The sequence below is a fragment of the Stenella coeruleoalba genome (assembly GCF_951394435.1).
Source record: "Stenella coeruleoalba genome assembly, chromosome: 7".
In the NCBI taxonomy this organism is placed as follows: Eukaryota; Metazoa; Chordata; class Mammalia; order Artiodactyla; family Delphinidae; genus Stenella; species Stenella coeruleoalba.
The window spans coordinates 35486683-35499372 of record NC_137153.1 but is presented as its reverse complement, the minus strand read 5'-3'; positions in this window follow the sequence as shown (position 1 = coordinate 35499372).

Below are 12690 nucleotides of genomic sequence, written 5' to 3'. Positions count from 1 at the left end.
GAGCTGAGTCTTTTCCCTCTGATGGGCAGGACCTTGTCAGTGGTGTTTTGGGTTGCCTGTGGCCTTAGTATGACTTTAGGTAGCCTGTCTGCTGTTAGGTGGGTTTGTGTTCCTGTTTTGTTTGTTGTTTGTTGTGAGGTGTCCAGCGCTGGGAGCTGCAGGCAGTTTGGTGGAGCCAGGCCTTGTATTCAGATAGAGGTCTCCTCGAGAGCTCTTGCTGGTTAATATTTCCTTGGGCCAGGAATTCTCTGGTGGTCCAGCATCCTGGACTCAGCGCTCCCTTCCCAGAGGCTCAGGCCTGACTTCCAGTCAGAGAACCAAGACCCCTCAAGTCACTCATTATGGCAATAAAGGGGATTAAGAAAAAAGACAAAACTCCATACAAATAGTAAAAGAAAAATCAAACAAACAGAAACTGAAACAAGGAAACATGCACAAACACAAAAGAAACAAAAACAGAACAAAATAAAAGGCAAGAGGACAACCAGACAAACAAAAGAATCCAAAAACGAAATCAAACAATTAAAAACAAAACTAAGACAGAAAGCCAAAAAACAAAACCAGAGCAGAGTGCCAGCTGAAGAATAAAGCAAAGAAACAAAACTAACCAACAAAAATGATTTTTTAAAAAGAGGGGGCTTTCCTGGTGGCGCAGTGGTTGAGAGTCCGCCTGCCAATGCAGGGGACATGGGTTCATGTCCTGGTCCAGGAAGATCCCACATGCCGTGGAGCGGCTGGGCCCGTGAGCCATGGCTGCTGAGCCTGCACGTCTGGAGCCTGTGCTCTGCAACAGGAGAGGACACAACAGTGAGAGGCCCACGTACCACCAAAAAAAAAAAAAAAAAAAAAAAAAAAAAAAAAGAGGAAAAAACACAGACCAACAGCAAAGCAAAGTAGAAATAGAAATATAAAAAATACATTGAAGAAAAAGAAGAAAAAAAAACAAAACAAAACAGGAAAAGAACACAGAACAACCAAAAAGCAAAGTAAAAGAAAATCCCAAAAGAGTAAATTAAAAAAAAAAAAAAAACCAGAAAAAAAAGAAAGAACAACAGAACAAATCAAAACATAATAAAAGTAATAGTAATAATAATGTTTTCCTGGGGTCTCAGCTGTCAGTGTCCTTGCCCCCGCTGTGCGCCACAGCCCACCTCCACCTCCCCAAGGGGCCCTCCATTGCCTCTGGGCTGTTCTCTGGACCTGGCATGGGCCCTATGGGGACCACTCAGACTCTGATCTGGTCGAACTCCCATGTCTGCTTGCTCCCAAAGTCCACAGCTACGAGAGCTTGACCATTTCTTTTGTGGGAGTTCTCATTGTCTACTCAAATATTCCATAGATGCAGGTCTACCTAGCTGATCGTGGGGATTTAATCTTCAGCTTATGGGAAGATTTTCAATCCTCTTCCTTGGTCACCCTGCCCCTGGGGTTCAGCTTTGGTTTTATTCCCACCTCTGCATGTGGGCCACGAAGGGTCTGCTCCTAGGGCTGCCCTGGAGCACTGGTGTCTGCCCTGGTGAGGACAGGGCATGGAGGTGGTATGGCTGCTTGGATTGTGTGAGACCCAGCAGTGCCAAATGTGCAGGGAAGCTGGCAGCCATGGGTGTAAGCAATATGGCCCTAGTGAAGGCCTTTTTTTTTGCACCTGGTGGCAGGTGTGTGAGGAGCAGCCCTAGGAGGGCTTTTTCTATTGTCAATCAGCAGATCCTGGCATATGGGGAGAGAGAGGATACAATAATGGCTCCACCCCCTGCGTGTGACTCAGCAGTAGCGCCCTGCTTCCAGGGCAGTCTGGTCTTCCTCCATAGGCATTTCCTGTTGCAGATTTTCTCCCTCCTGTCCCCTCAGTTCGTCTCCCTGCAGCAAACAGCAGTCCTCGCCCCAGGCCTGCTCTCCAATCCCTACGCTCCATTTCCCAGCCACCTTGCACACCAGTGAACACACACCCCAGTCTGTGGCACAGTAGGGCTGTGGCCCAGGCCATCTGTGTAGTTCTCACTCTGTCCTGTCTGTGACAGACTGGCCACTTCACCCTCCTCCCACAGCCTTAAATGCTTCCCTTCTGTCCCAACCGATTTCTCCATTGGAGGGGGGCTTCCCCAGATGCAGGAATCTCTCCTCTGCTTCAACTCCCCCATTCTGGGGTGCTTGTCCCGTCCTGCATCCTCTTCTCCTTCTCCCTTCTTTCTTTCATCCTACCCAGTTATGCAGGGATCTTTATAATCCTTTTCAGTGTCCCAGGTCTTCTGCTGGTGTTCAGCTGGTGTTCTGTGAGAATTGTTGCATCTGTGGATGTATTCCTGATGCATCTGTGGAGAGAGATGAACTCCACGTCCTCCTACTCCTCCACCATCTTGGATCCCCCAATCTCTACTTTGTTTTAATGCAACAAGAGATTTTATAATCTGAGAATGGATTATGTCTTGGGGAAAATTTGGCCAATACTGTGTATATAACATGCTTTTAATATCTGTTACTGGTGATGGTAGAGATGATGATGGTGTGTGTTTGGGAGGAGGTGGAATGGTGAACACACTAACTAGTAAAACTTTTAAGGAAAAATAATGATGACATATTGTTTTTGTATCCCAAAATATCATTGCAAGCAATATCTGTGAGGTTTAAAATTTACTCTGAAATATCTGGAAATTTTCATGGAAATTCTAGAAAGCTGGGTTGTTTGGATTCAGTTATTACTTTAATAAGGGAAAATAATTTATGCTGTGCAATTGAAAGAAAATTGTCAACTAAAAAAAATAATATAATGCCCTTCTTTGTCTCTTGTAACAGTTTCTGACCTAAAGTCTATTTTGTCTGATATTAGTATAGCCACCCCAATTCTCTTTTGGCTACTATTTTCAGGGAATATCTTTTTCCATCCCTTCCCTCTCAACATATTTGTGTCTTTAGATCTAAATAAGTCTTTTATAAACAGCATACAGTTGGATCATTTAAAAATTCATTTTGCTAATTTCTACCCTTTGATTAAAGAGTTTAATCCATTTTTGAAAGTAATTACTGATAAGCAAGGACTTACCTCTGCTATTTTGCTATCTGCTTTCTGTATGTTTTACAGCTTTTTTGTTCCTCATTTCTTCCATTACTTCCTTCATTTGTGTTTTTGTCGTGACCCATTTTGATTCCCTTTTCATTTTATTTTGTGTTTACTTATTTTATAGGTATTTTTATTATGGTTACCATGAGTATATTACATATAATATCCTAAAGTTCTAACAATTTAATTTGAATTGATACCAATTTAACTTTAATCACATACAAAAATGCTACTCCCAAACAGCTCTAACTCTCTCCTTTATGTTACTGGTGTCACAAATTACATCTTTATAGATTGTATGTACAATAACAAAGACATAATTTTTTTTATCCATTCATCTTTCAGAACCTGTTGAAAAAGAAAAGGTTAGAAACCAAAGTTACAGTACTGGCTCATATATTTGCCCACATACTTACTTTTTTTTTTTTTTTGTGCGGTACACAGGCCTCTCACTGTTGTGGCCTCTCCTATTGTGGAGCACAGGCTCCGGATGCACAGGCTCAGCGGCCATGGCTCACGGACCCAGCCGGTCTGCGGCATGTGGGATCTTCCCGGACCGGGGCACGAACCCGCGTCCCCTGCATCGGCAGGCGGACTCTCAACCACTGCGCCACCAGGGAAGCCCACACATACTTACTTTTAATGGAGTTCTTATTTCTTCATATGGATTCCAGTTACTATCTGTCGTTTTTTCATTTCAGTCTGAAGGAGTTCCTTTATCACTTCTTGTAGGGCATGTGTGTTGGTAATGAACTCCCTCAGTTTTTATCTGGGAATATCTTAACTTCTCCCTCTTTATTAAATGAACATTTTGCTGGGTATAGAATTCTAGGTTGACCATTTTTTTCTTTTAAATGTATAATTCCAGTGCCTTCTTGCCTCCAAGATTTCTGATTAGAAATCACCTGATAATTTCATTGAGAATCACTTATATGTAGTAAGTTCCTGACATTAAGCCTTTTTTATTGTAATGTTATTGCCTAACATTAAGATTTGATTGCCAAGGCATCAATTTCAAACAAGCAAATTGTCAGCTATATGACCCAGGTATTATCTAAAAAACTAGATGAGGAATCAGACCTCATTCATCCATGAAGTTCCCCTTTTAGAAACCCCTGAGTAACCTAGATAACTGACCACTTGAGTGACCTTGTTTTTCCCTTCCTGTGCCTAAATTCCCAGTCTTAAGTTTCAAATTTGCCAATAAACAGTGAATCTTGAAACCCCAGGTAACCCACACTTGACCCCAATAAATTCAGAACCCCAGGTCCATTCTCTCAATCTGTGACCATGTTGTGTGGCTCTCAGGTGTGTTGTGTACCCTCCAGCACGTGTGAGTAATAAAGCTTGTTTTTTCAAATTTCTCTGATAGTTGTTGCTGAGGTGCATCTTGCAATCATAATAAGAATCACAAGGGTTAATCCCGCTGCAACACTGCATTTGGTCAGGGAAATATCTGTGGGAGCTTGACACAAGTAGTATGGGCCCAGGTGAGTGCCTCAGGCATTCTGAACCAATAACATCACTACTGATAGGCTGAGAGTGACATGAAATGAACTGCTTCTCTCCAGCTGATTTGAAGATTCTCTTTGTCTTTTGCTAGTTTCATTATAATGTGTCTCAGGGTGAGTTTCTTTGAGTTTACCCAACATGGAGTTTGTTCACCTTCTTGAATTTGTAGATTCATGTATTTCAATGAATTTTGGAAAATTTAAGCTGTTATTTCTTAAAATAATATTTTGGTACATTTCTCTCTCTTTTTCTGGGACTACCATATTTTTCCCTTGATGGTGTTCCACAAGTCCCTTAGACTCTATTCACTTTTCTTCATTTTTCTCTTATCTACTCCTCAGAGTTGATGATTTCAATTATCCTATCTTCAGAATAATGGATTCTTTCTTCTGCTTGCTCAAATTTGCTGTTGAGTATCTCTAGTGAATTTTTCATTTCAGTTATAGTACTTTACATCTCCATAATTTGTTTGGTTTCTTTTGATAATTTGTTATTATTAATTCACATTTGTTCTTACATAATTTTCCTGATTTCCTCAAGTTGTTTGTCCATGCTTTCCTTTAGATCTTTGAGCATATTTAAGACAGTTGTTTTAAATTCTTTGTTCCTGGGCTTCCTTAAGGATTGTTTCTAGCAATTTATTTAGTTCCTTTGAAGGGGTCATGCTTCCTTGTTTCTCTGTATCACTGTAATTTTTTTATTGTTGAAAACTGTTCATTTGACTATTATAAACTCTTTCATCAGGGTTTGCTGTTTATTTTTTTATTGTTGAAGACTGTAGTACTCCATTTGTTTTGCGACTTTTCCACCTATTTTTGCAGAAACCATTCTTTGCTGTGTTTCATCACTGAAATCTGTTCCCTTAGCTCATGTTTTAACACAGATTTCTTGAATGGCAAGAGCTCTCATAGGCTTTGCAAATTGGCTTTGTGCTGGAGCAGTCATTCAACACTTAGTCAAGCTTGCTCTGAGACTAGAGATCTACTCAAGTGAAAGCTTAAAGTCTTCTTAGAGCTTTCTGAGCATGCATCTTGCCTGGGTATGCAGGTGGCTTTCTAAAGTCCCTTGTATACATGGGCTGCTTTTGAATGTATTAATTTCTCATGTAGTCTCACTCTAGCTTCTCCTCCAGACCTTAAATGGCATATTATATGTTTCCACCTGTAATCTCTTGCTCCAGGCATCTGTGAATCTTGTGACTATTAATAGCAGTGCCTACCACTTTTCTGCCTGAGTTTCAAGTTATATGAAATATACAAATATCTTGTATTCCCCCAGATTAAAACAGATGTACACAATAACTTGTAAATAAGGTCTGCTCTGCTCCCTGGCTCAAGGGAAGACTGCCACCGTTTCAACACCAAAACTACCATCATGCCCTGGAGGGGTTAGGGAAGGAATGAGTAAAAATGCTACAAAACTTTTCTATTAATTTTAAGATGGCTTTTTCTTAATCAGATATTGGCTTGGTTGCTATAAAACTTTGTTTTCCATGGCTATGATAAAGTTGGTTCAGAAAGCTTCCTGCATGTTTTTTTTTTTTTTCAATATTTCTGTGGGGAAATGAGCTTGGGGCTTCCTGCTCCACAATTTTCCTCATTTAGCTGAACAAACAGATTTTTAAAGGTTTTTTTAATTACTGAATTTTAGTTTTGTTCATATTATTTGCAATTTCTAGTTTTACTGAATTGTGAAATTTCTACTCCAAGGAATTTATTGAAGTTTTTTGTTGCTGTAATGTACTTTTATATTTTCGACACATACCATCAGCACTGGTTTATTCTTTATTTCCAGAGGACACAGTTTGAAAGATATATCTAGATATGTATTATATTCACTTTATAAAATATGCTATGTATGCATTCCAGGCCAGAGTTTCTTATATTTGTCACTATTAACATTTTGGACAAGATAATTCTTGGTTGTGCCCATGTGTGGTGGGGGTGGTGATGGTTGTCCTGTGCATTACAGGATGCTTAGCAGCATCCCCAGCCTCTCCATGAGATAAAAGTAGTATCTTCTCCTTAGTTGTGACAACTAAAAATGTCTCTAGACATTGCTAAATGTCCTATGGTGGGTAAAATCATCCTCTGTTGAATACCATTGTTCTAGAGTATGGACTGGCAAGCGCTTTTTGGTAAAAGGCAAGATAATAAATATTTTAGGCTTTGCAAGCCATATGGTCCTTGTCACTAGTCAACTACACCTCTGTAGTATGAAGACAGTGCTGACAATATGTAAAAGAACTAGAGTGGCTGAGTTCCAAAAAATTTAATTTAGAAAAAGAAGTGTCAGGTTGCATTTGGCTCAAGGACTATAGTTTGCCAACCCTTGTTCTAGAACTTCATTTGTTCTCCACTGTATCTGGTATAAAACCAGAAAGGTATATTAAGATCTACTATATCTAATATGTTTATCTTTTATGTTATACCTCTTACAATTGTCTTTTTATGGATCCTGATAACTTATTTCATGCACAGATAATCAAACCATTTATTGTCCTTTTAAAATGGTCTTTAAAAAACATCACTCAAGTGCCCTTTTTCTGATTTCATATTATTTTGCCTAAGTGCGAACTTTAGCAGCCAGGTAAATGAACCTTGATTTATTTGTACATTTATTGGCTTATTAAATTTACTGTTTTATATTTCAAACTTTCTACATTATTTTTTAGGTATAACTGTTTGGTAAAATCTGATAGCACTTATTTAATAGGTAACTTAACTCCTTTAAGTAAGTTGAGTGGCAGATATATTTGTTTTAGTTCATGTTCAGTTATGTTATAAAAAAGTCTTTTTAGGGCTTCCCTGGTGGTGCAGTGGTTGGGAGTCTGCCTGCCGATGCAAGGGACACGGGTTCGTGCCCCGGTCCGGGAAGATCCCACATGCCGCGCAGTGGCTGAGCCCATGAGCCATGGCCACTGAGCCTGCGCATCCGGAGCCTGTGCTCTGCAACAGGAGAGGCCACAACAGTGAGAGGCCCGCGTACCGCAAAAAAAAAAAAAAGTCTTTTTAGTTAATAGTTCTGTTTTCATGGCTCTGTTAATTTTTCTTCTAAAAATTGGGAAGATTGTGTTTTTGCTCTAGTAGGTACTTTTATAATTATAAACTTGTGTAGTTTTAAATCTTCTACTTACTTAGTAACTAGTAATTCCATATTATAGAACCAATGATGAAATCAGTGTTTCTTCTCTGTCCTTAACCATCCTTTAATGCCCAATTTTAGTGCCTTTTCAATTATTTCTTAGTGTTTACCATTTTACAATTAAATAAAAATCCTATAACTTGGTTTGTCAGTTGTAAATGATACACTTGGACTCCCAGCCTTTAAAGATCAGAAAATCAGTATGCTAGTACTGCATTCGTTATGTTATACCTTCATTTTCCACATTGTACTGGATCTATTCTTTGTAAACTACCAAAGACACAGGCCTCTAAAAATTCCCACCTAGGGAATTCCCTGGTGGTCCAGGGTTAGGACTCCACGCTTTCACTGCCAAGGGTGCAGGTTTGATCCCTGGTTGGGGAACTAAGATCTCGCAAGCCATGCGGCATGGCCAATAAATAAATAAAATTAAAATTAAAATTCCTACCTATAACTGATCACTTTGGATTTACTTTTCCCTGGATACCTTCTAGTACTCAGTAACTCACCTGAGTAGCTCCTATTTAGACATTCTTCCTCTAATAACCATGGATCTTCTCCTGCCTCCAAACTGAAGGTCACATCTGGTTTTCTAAAGCAATACTCTATAAGTGGAAAAGAATTTATAATTTGGATCAGCTACATGGGCTTCAATACTTCTGGATATAAAGGAAGGTACAGCTTCAGGAACTATACAATGAAGGTGCTCATTTGACCTTTTTGAGGAGGTGACAGAAGGAATGAATATTCTTGAATCCCTGAACCTTAGGACTAAATAATTAAATTCTAAAAATAGTCCATGTGTGGGGTTTTATACAAGGGACTTCATGGGGACTATCACTTTACCTCCTCATGTCAAACAAGTAGAAAATCATACAAAATGGAACAATAGGCAGTGCAGGACAGGAATTCTTAAGAAAAAGGAAACAAATTAGGTGAGTCCCATTATTGCCACAGTATAGAAAATTTCTATGCCACAACACAGTAAGGGAAGCCAAAGAGAGCCTGACACTCTCAGTAAGTTGAGGAGACAGAGTTAGTAATTTAGGAATGCCAAGGCATCTAGAATCTTCAAGACAAAATACTGGAGGGGAAAGAGCTGTAGTAAGGAAGAGCTGTAGAAATCTGCAGAAAGATCTCCTTGAGTCTTTGGCTGAGTAGAGACTTGTGCATGCATGTACGGAAACTACCTGAGACTGGGGAAAGAATCACTGGCAAGGAGTAGGATGATAAATCACCAAAGCACAGACAGAGATGGGAAGCTTGTTATCCTACCAGCCGGAGTAGAAAGATCTCTTAATTCATGGATGATTCAGTAGAATAACCTGAAAGATCTGCCTTAGTACAGGAGCAAAGCCAGCCCTAGACTGCTCTGAATCCAAGAGAACAAAGCTTTAGATCTTGAAAGGATAAAACTAATTCCAAATAACTTTATTCCAGAGAAAGCCCCCAGATATTTTAAAATACCAAAAAATACAGCACCCGACAAATTAAAATCCATAACTAGCAACCAATAAAAAATTATGAAGTATGAAAAGAAGGCACATACGACCCTTAACCAGGAGAAGAGTCAGTCAAAAGAAACAACAGGATATGACACATATGATAAAAGTAGCAGTTAAGAACAAGAGAATAAACAGGATTGCATTCTTGAGGCATTCACATGGTAAGGTCTGCTCACCCACTGAGAGGAGGTGGCTGTAGTTCTCCAGTATCACATCTCTGTACAGGATACTCTGAGCAGGGCCCAGGTGTTTCCACTCCTGGGTTAAATCCACAGTCACATCCTTGAATGACACTGATGCCTGTAATAGCACATTTCTGATTAATCTGAAGGGTTTAGAAACAGGTAACATAGAAAATACCTTTGAAAACTCTTGTGATGTTTACTGTTGAGAGTTTAAAGCAAAATATTGTAAAATAATAAATAAAATTATAAATTATTACAGCCCTAATTTTGTCTTATACTTTGGGGGCATCACACAATTAGTACAAATATTATTTTCATGCCCTAATTCATTTGTATATATTTCTAAAATATGTACTTATAATCTCAGTTAATATACTACCAAGAAAGCTTAGTGCCTTTTTTAAACATCATTTTATTTATTTATTTAATTTTATGTTTTGGCTGCGCCGTGTGGTAGTTGCAGCACGCAGGATCTTCCTTGAGGCATGTAGGATCTTTCATCGTGGCTTGCAGGCTTCTCTCTAGTTGTGGCGTGTGGGCTTCTCTCTAGTTGCGGCCTGTGGGTTTTCTCTCTCTAGTTGTGGTGTGCAAGCTCCAGGGCACGTGGGCTCTGTAGTTTGCGGCACGTGGGCCCTCTAGTTGAGGTGCGTGAGCTCAGTAGTTGTGATGCGCAGGCTTAGTTGCCCCGCGGCATGTGGGATCTTAGTTCCTCAACCAGGGATTGAATCCGTGTCCCTTACATTGGAAGACGGATTCTTTACCACTGGACCACCAGGGAAGTCCCAAAGCTTAGTGTCTTCTTAAAGATAAAGTCATTATAAATAGGGTTCCTATAATCATTTCTTATACACCAATGGTTTATACACCTGAGCACTCCCTAGGTTACACAAATCCTCAGCCAGAGTCCTCTGCTGGGGTAATGGGGGAATCAATGAATAGAAGCGTGTAAGCCCTGGAGGGAATACTCAGAACCAGACCTGTATTTCAGGAGCTCATATTTATGCTCAACAGATTTCCAGCAGAGGTACCATGGCAATCCAATGAACAAAGTTCATATTTCTCAACAAATGGTGCTATAATTTTCAAACATATATAAGAGGAATAAAAAGGTAAAATGCTTTTGGCCATACTAGGCAAATATTTCTTAGATAGGACAAAAAAGCATATATCATTGTTATTTACTGAATTGTGTCCCCCAAAATTCATATGTTGAAGCCCTAACCCCCAATGTGACTGTATTTGGAGATAGGGTCTTTAAGGAGGTAATTAAGGTTAAATGAAGTTAAAATAGGTGGGGCCCTAATCTGATAGGACCAATGTCCTTATAAGAAGAGGAAGAGACACCAGAGATCTCTCTCTTTCTGTGTGTGTACAGAGGAAAGGCCATGTGAGAACACAGCAATAAGGTGGCCCTCTGTGAGCCTGGAAGAGTTGGTTCACCAGAAACCAACACTGATGACATATTGATCTTGGACTTCCAACCTCCAGAGTTATGAGATATTTCTGCTGTTTAAGCCACCCAGTGTGTGATATTCTGTTATAGCAGCCAGCATAGACTAATACATTCATAAAAGAAACTGAAAAAGTTATGAAAAATTGATAAATTTAAAACCTCTGCTCTTTGAAAATTACTGTTAAGAATATGAAAAAACCTAAAACTGAGAGAGAATATCTACAAATCATGTATCTGTGGAAATATTTTTATAGAACATGTGTAAGTCTCCAATCAAATAGGCACCTTCACCAAAGAGTAATGGATAATGAACAAAAACATGCTTATTATTAGGCATTAGAAAAATTCAAATTAAAACTAAAATGAAATACCATTACAAACCTAAAATAATGGCTCAAATAAAAAACCTGATATTGTTAAATGCTGGTGAACATACAGAGTAACCAGGACCCTGACACATTGCTGATGGGAATGTAAACTAGGACGGCCACTTTGGAAAACAATTTGACATTTTCTTACAACATTAGACATATAATTATTATGAAACCCAGCAAATCCACTCACTCCTTCACATTAATCCAAGAGACTGAAGACATATGTTCACACAAAGAAACCTGTATATGAATATTTATGGCTGGAAATAACCCAAATATGCATCAACTGGTGAATGGATAAATAAACTGTGGACTAGCCACACAACAGATGACTACTCATCAATAGAAAGGAACAAACTACTGAAACACGGACCGGAGACAGAGTGAATGGCACTGTTTGACTCCTGGATCTGTCACAATAATTGGCCCTGGACAATTCACTGACACTCTCAGGTCTAATGTCTTGAAAGTTTTAAATGAGTCAGAGGTAGATGACCATAGAAACCTTTCAGGAACCATCACTGTGGGACTCTGTGAAGTCAGGATAGTGCCACATGTGTGACAGCAGCATCTGTAAAAGGGCAATTTAGGGAGAGTGGAGACAGCGTTTCCGCCCTCTGCCTGGTTATCCTTTACTCCCAGGCCTCAACCTCACTAGCTCTCCAACAAAGTGGCCTTCCCTGAGCAGCCTGCCCCTGGGCCACCCAAGCTCATCTTGCTCTTTTCAAGACTGGTCCAAAATCCCAACTGTCACGCCATGTGGTGGCTTCTGAATGTGGTGGCATTACCAAGTCTGCCTCATTCCTGGCAGAAGGATCAAGAACTACTTCCTGATCTTGTGCAGACCTGCTCCTGGGCTCTTCTGCCTCCACTCTGTAGCGCTGGAGAGAGGTCTAAGGTCAGGGGGTGCTCTCTTCCAGGTAAGACTCCTTTACCAGAGTCCCCCTGCTCTGTACTTCACAAGAGCTGCTGTGCTCTAAAATGAATTTCCCAGGAGCTGGAATCTAGTCCTAGACCACAATTTTAAGGCCAGAAAGCTGACCTTCTTGGAATTCATTATAATCTTAGACTGAAAACACAGCCTGAAGTGCATGAAGGGATAGGAGGCTCTGTCTGACTCAAAGGATCTGAGGAGACAACAGAAATCCCAGAATACATTTGACATATGGTAGGATTCCATCTACATTCACTTACTATTATATCCCTGGAGATTTGGGGACAAGTTACTCTGTTAGGTGCTGTGAAGGCTGCAATGCTGATTTCTGGCAGATGTGATATTTAGACAAAGCCTGAGATTGGAAGTAAAGCACACCTGCCCTTGAATCCAGACTCCCTCATTGCTAGCTTGTGACCTGAGCCATCAGTCCACTAACCTGAGCTTCGGTTATTTTTAATGCAGATGGTTATACAGACCTCACAGAATGGTTGAGGTTTATACATACTCCAACCAATAAAAAGAACG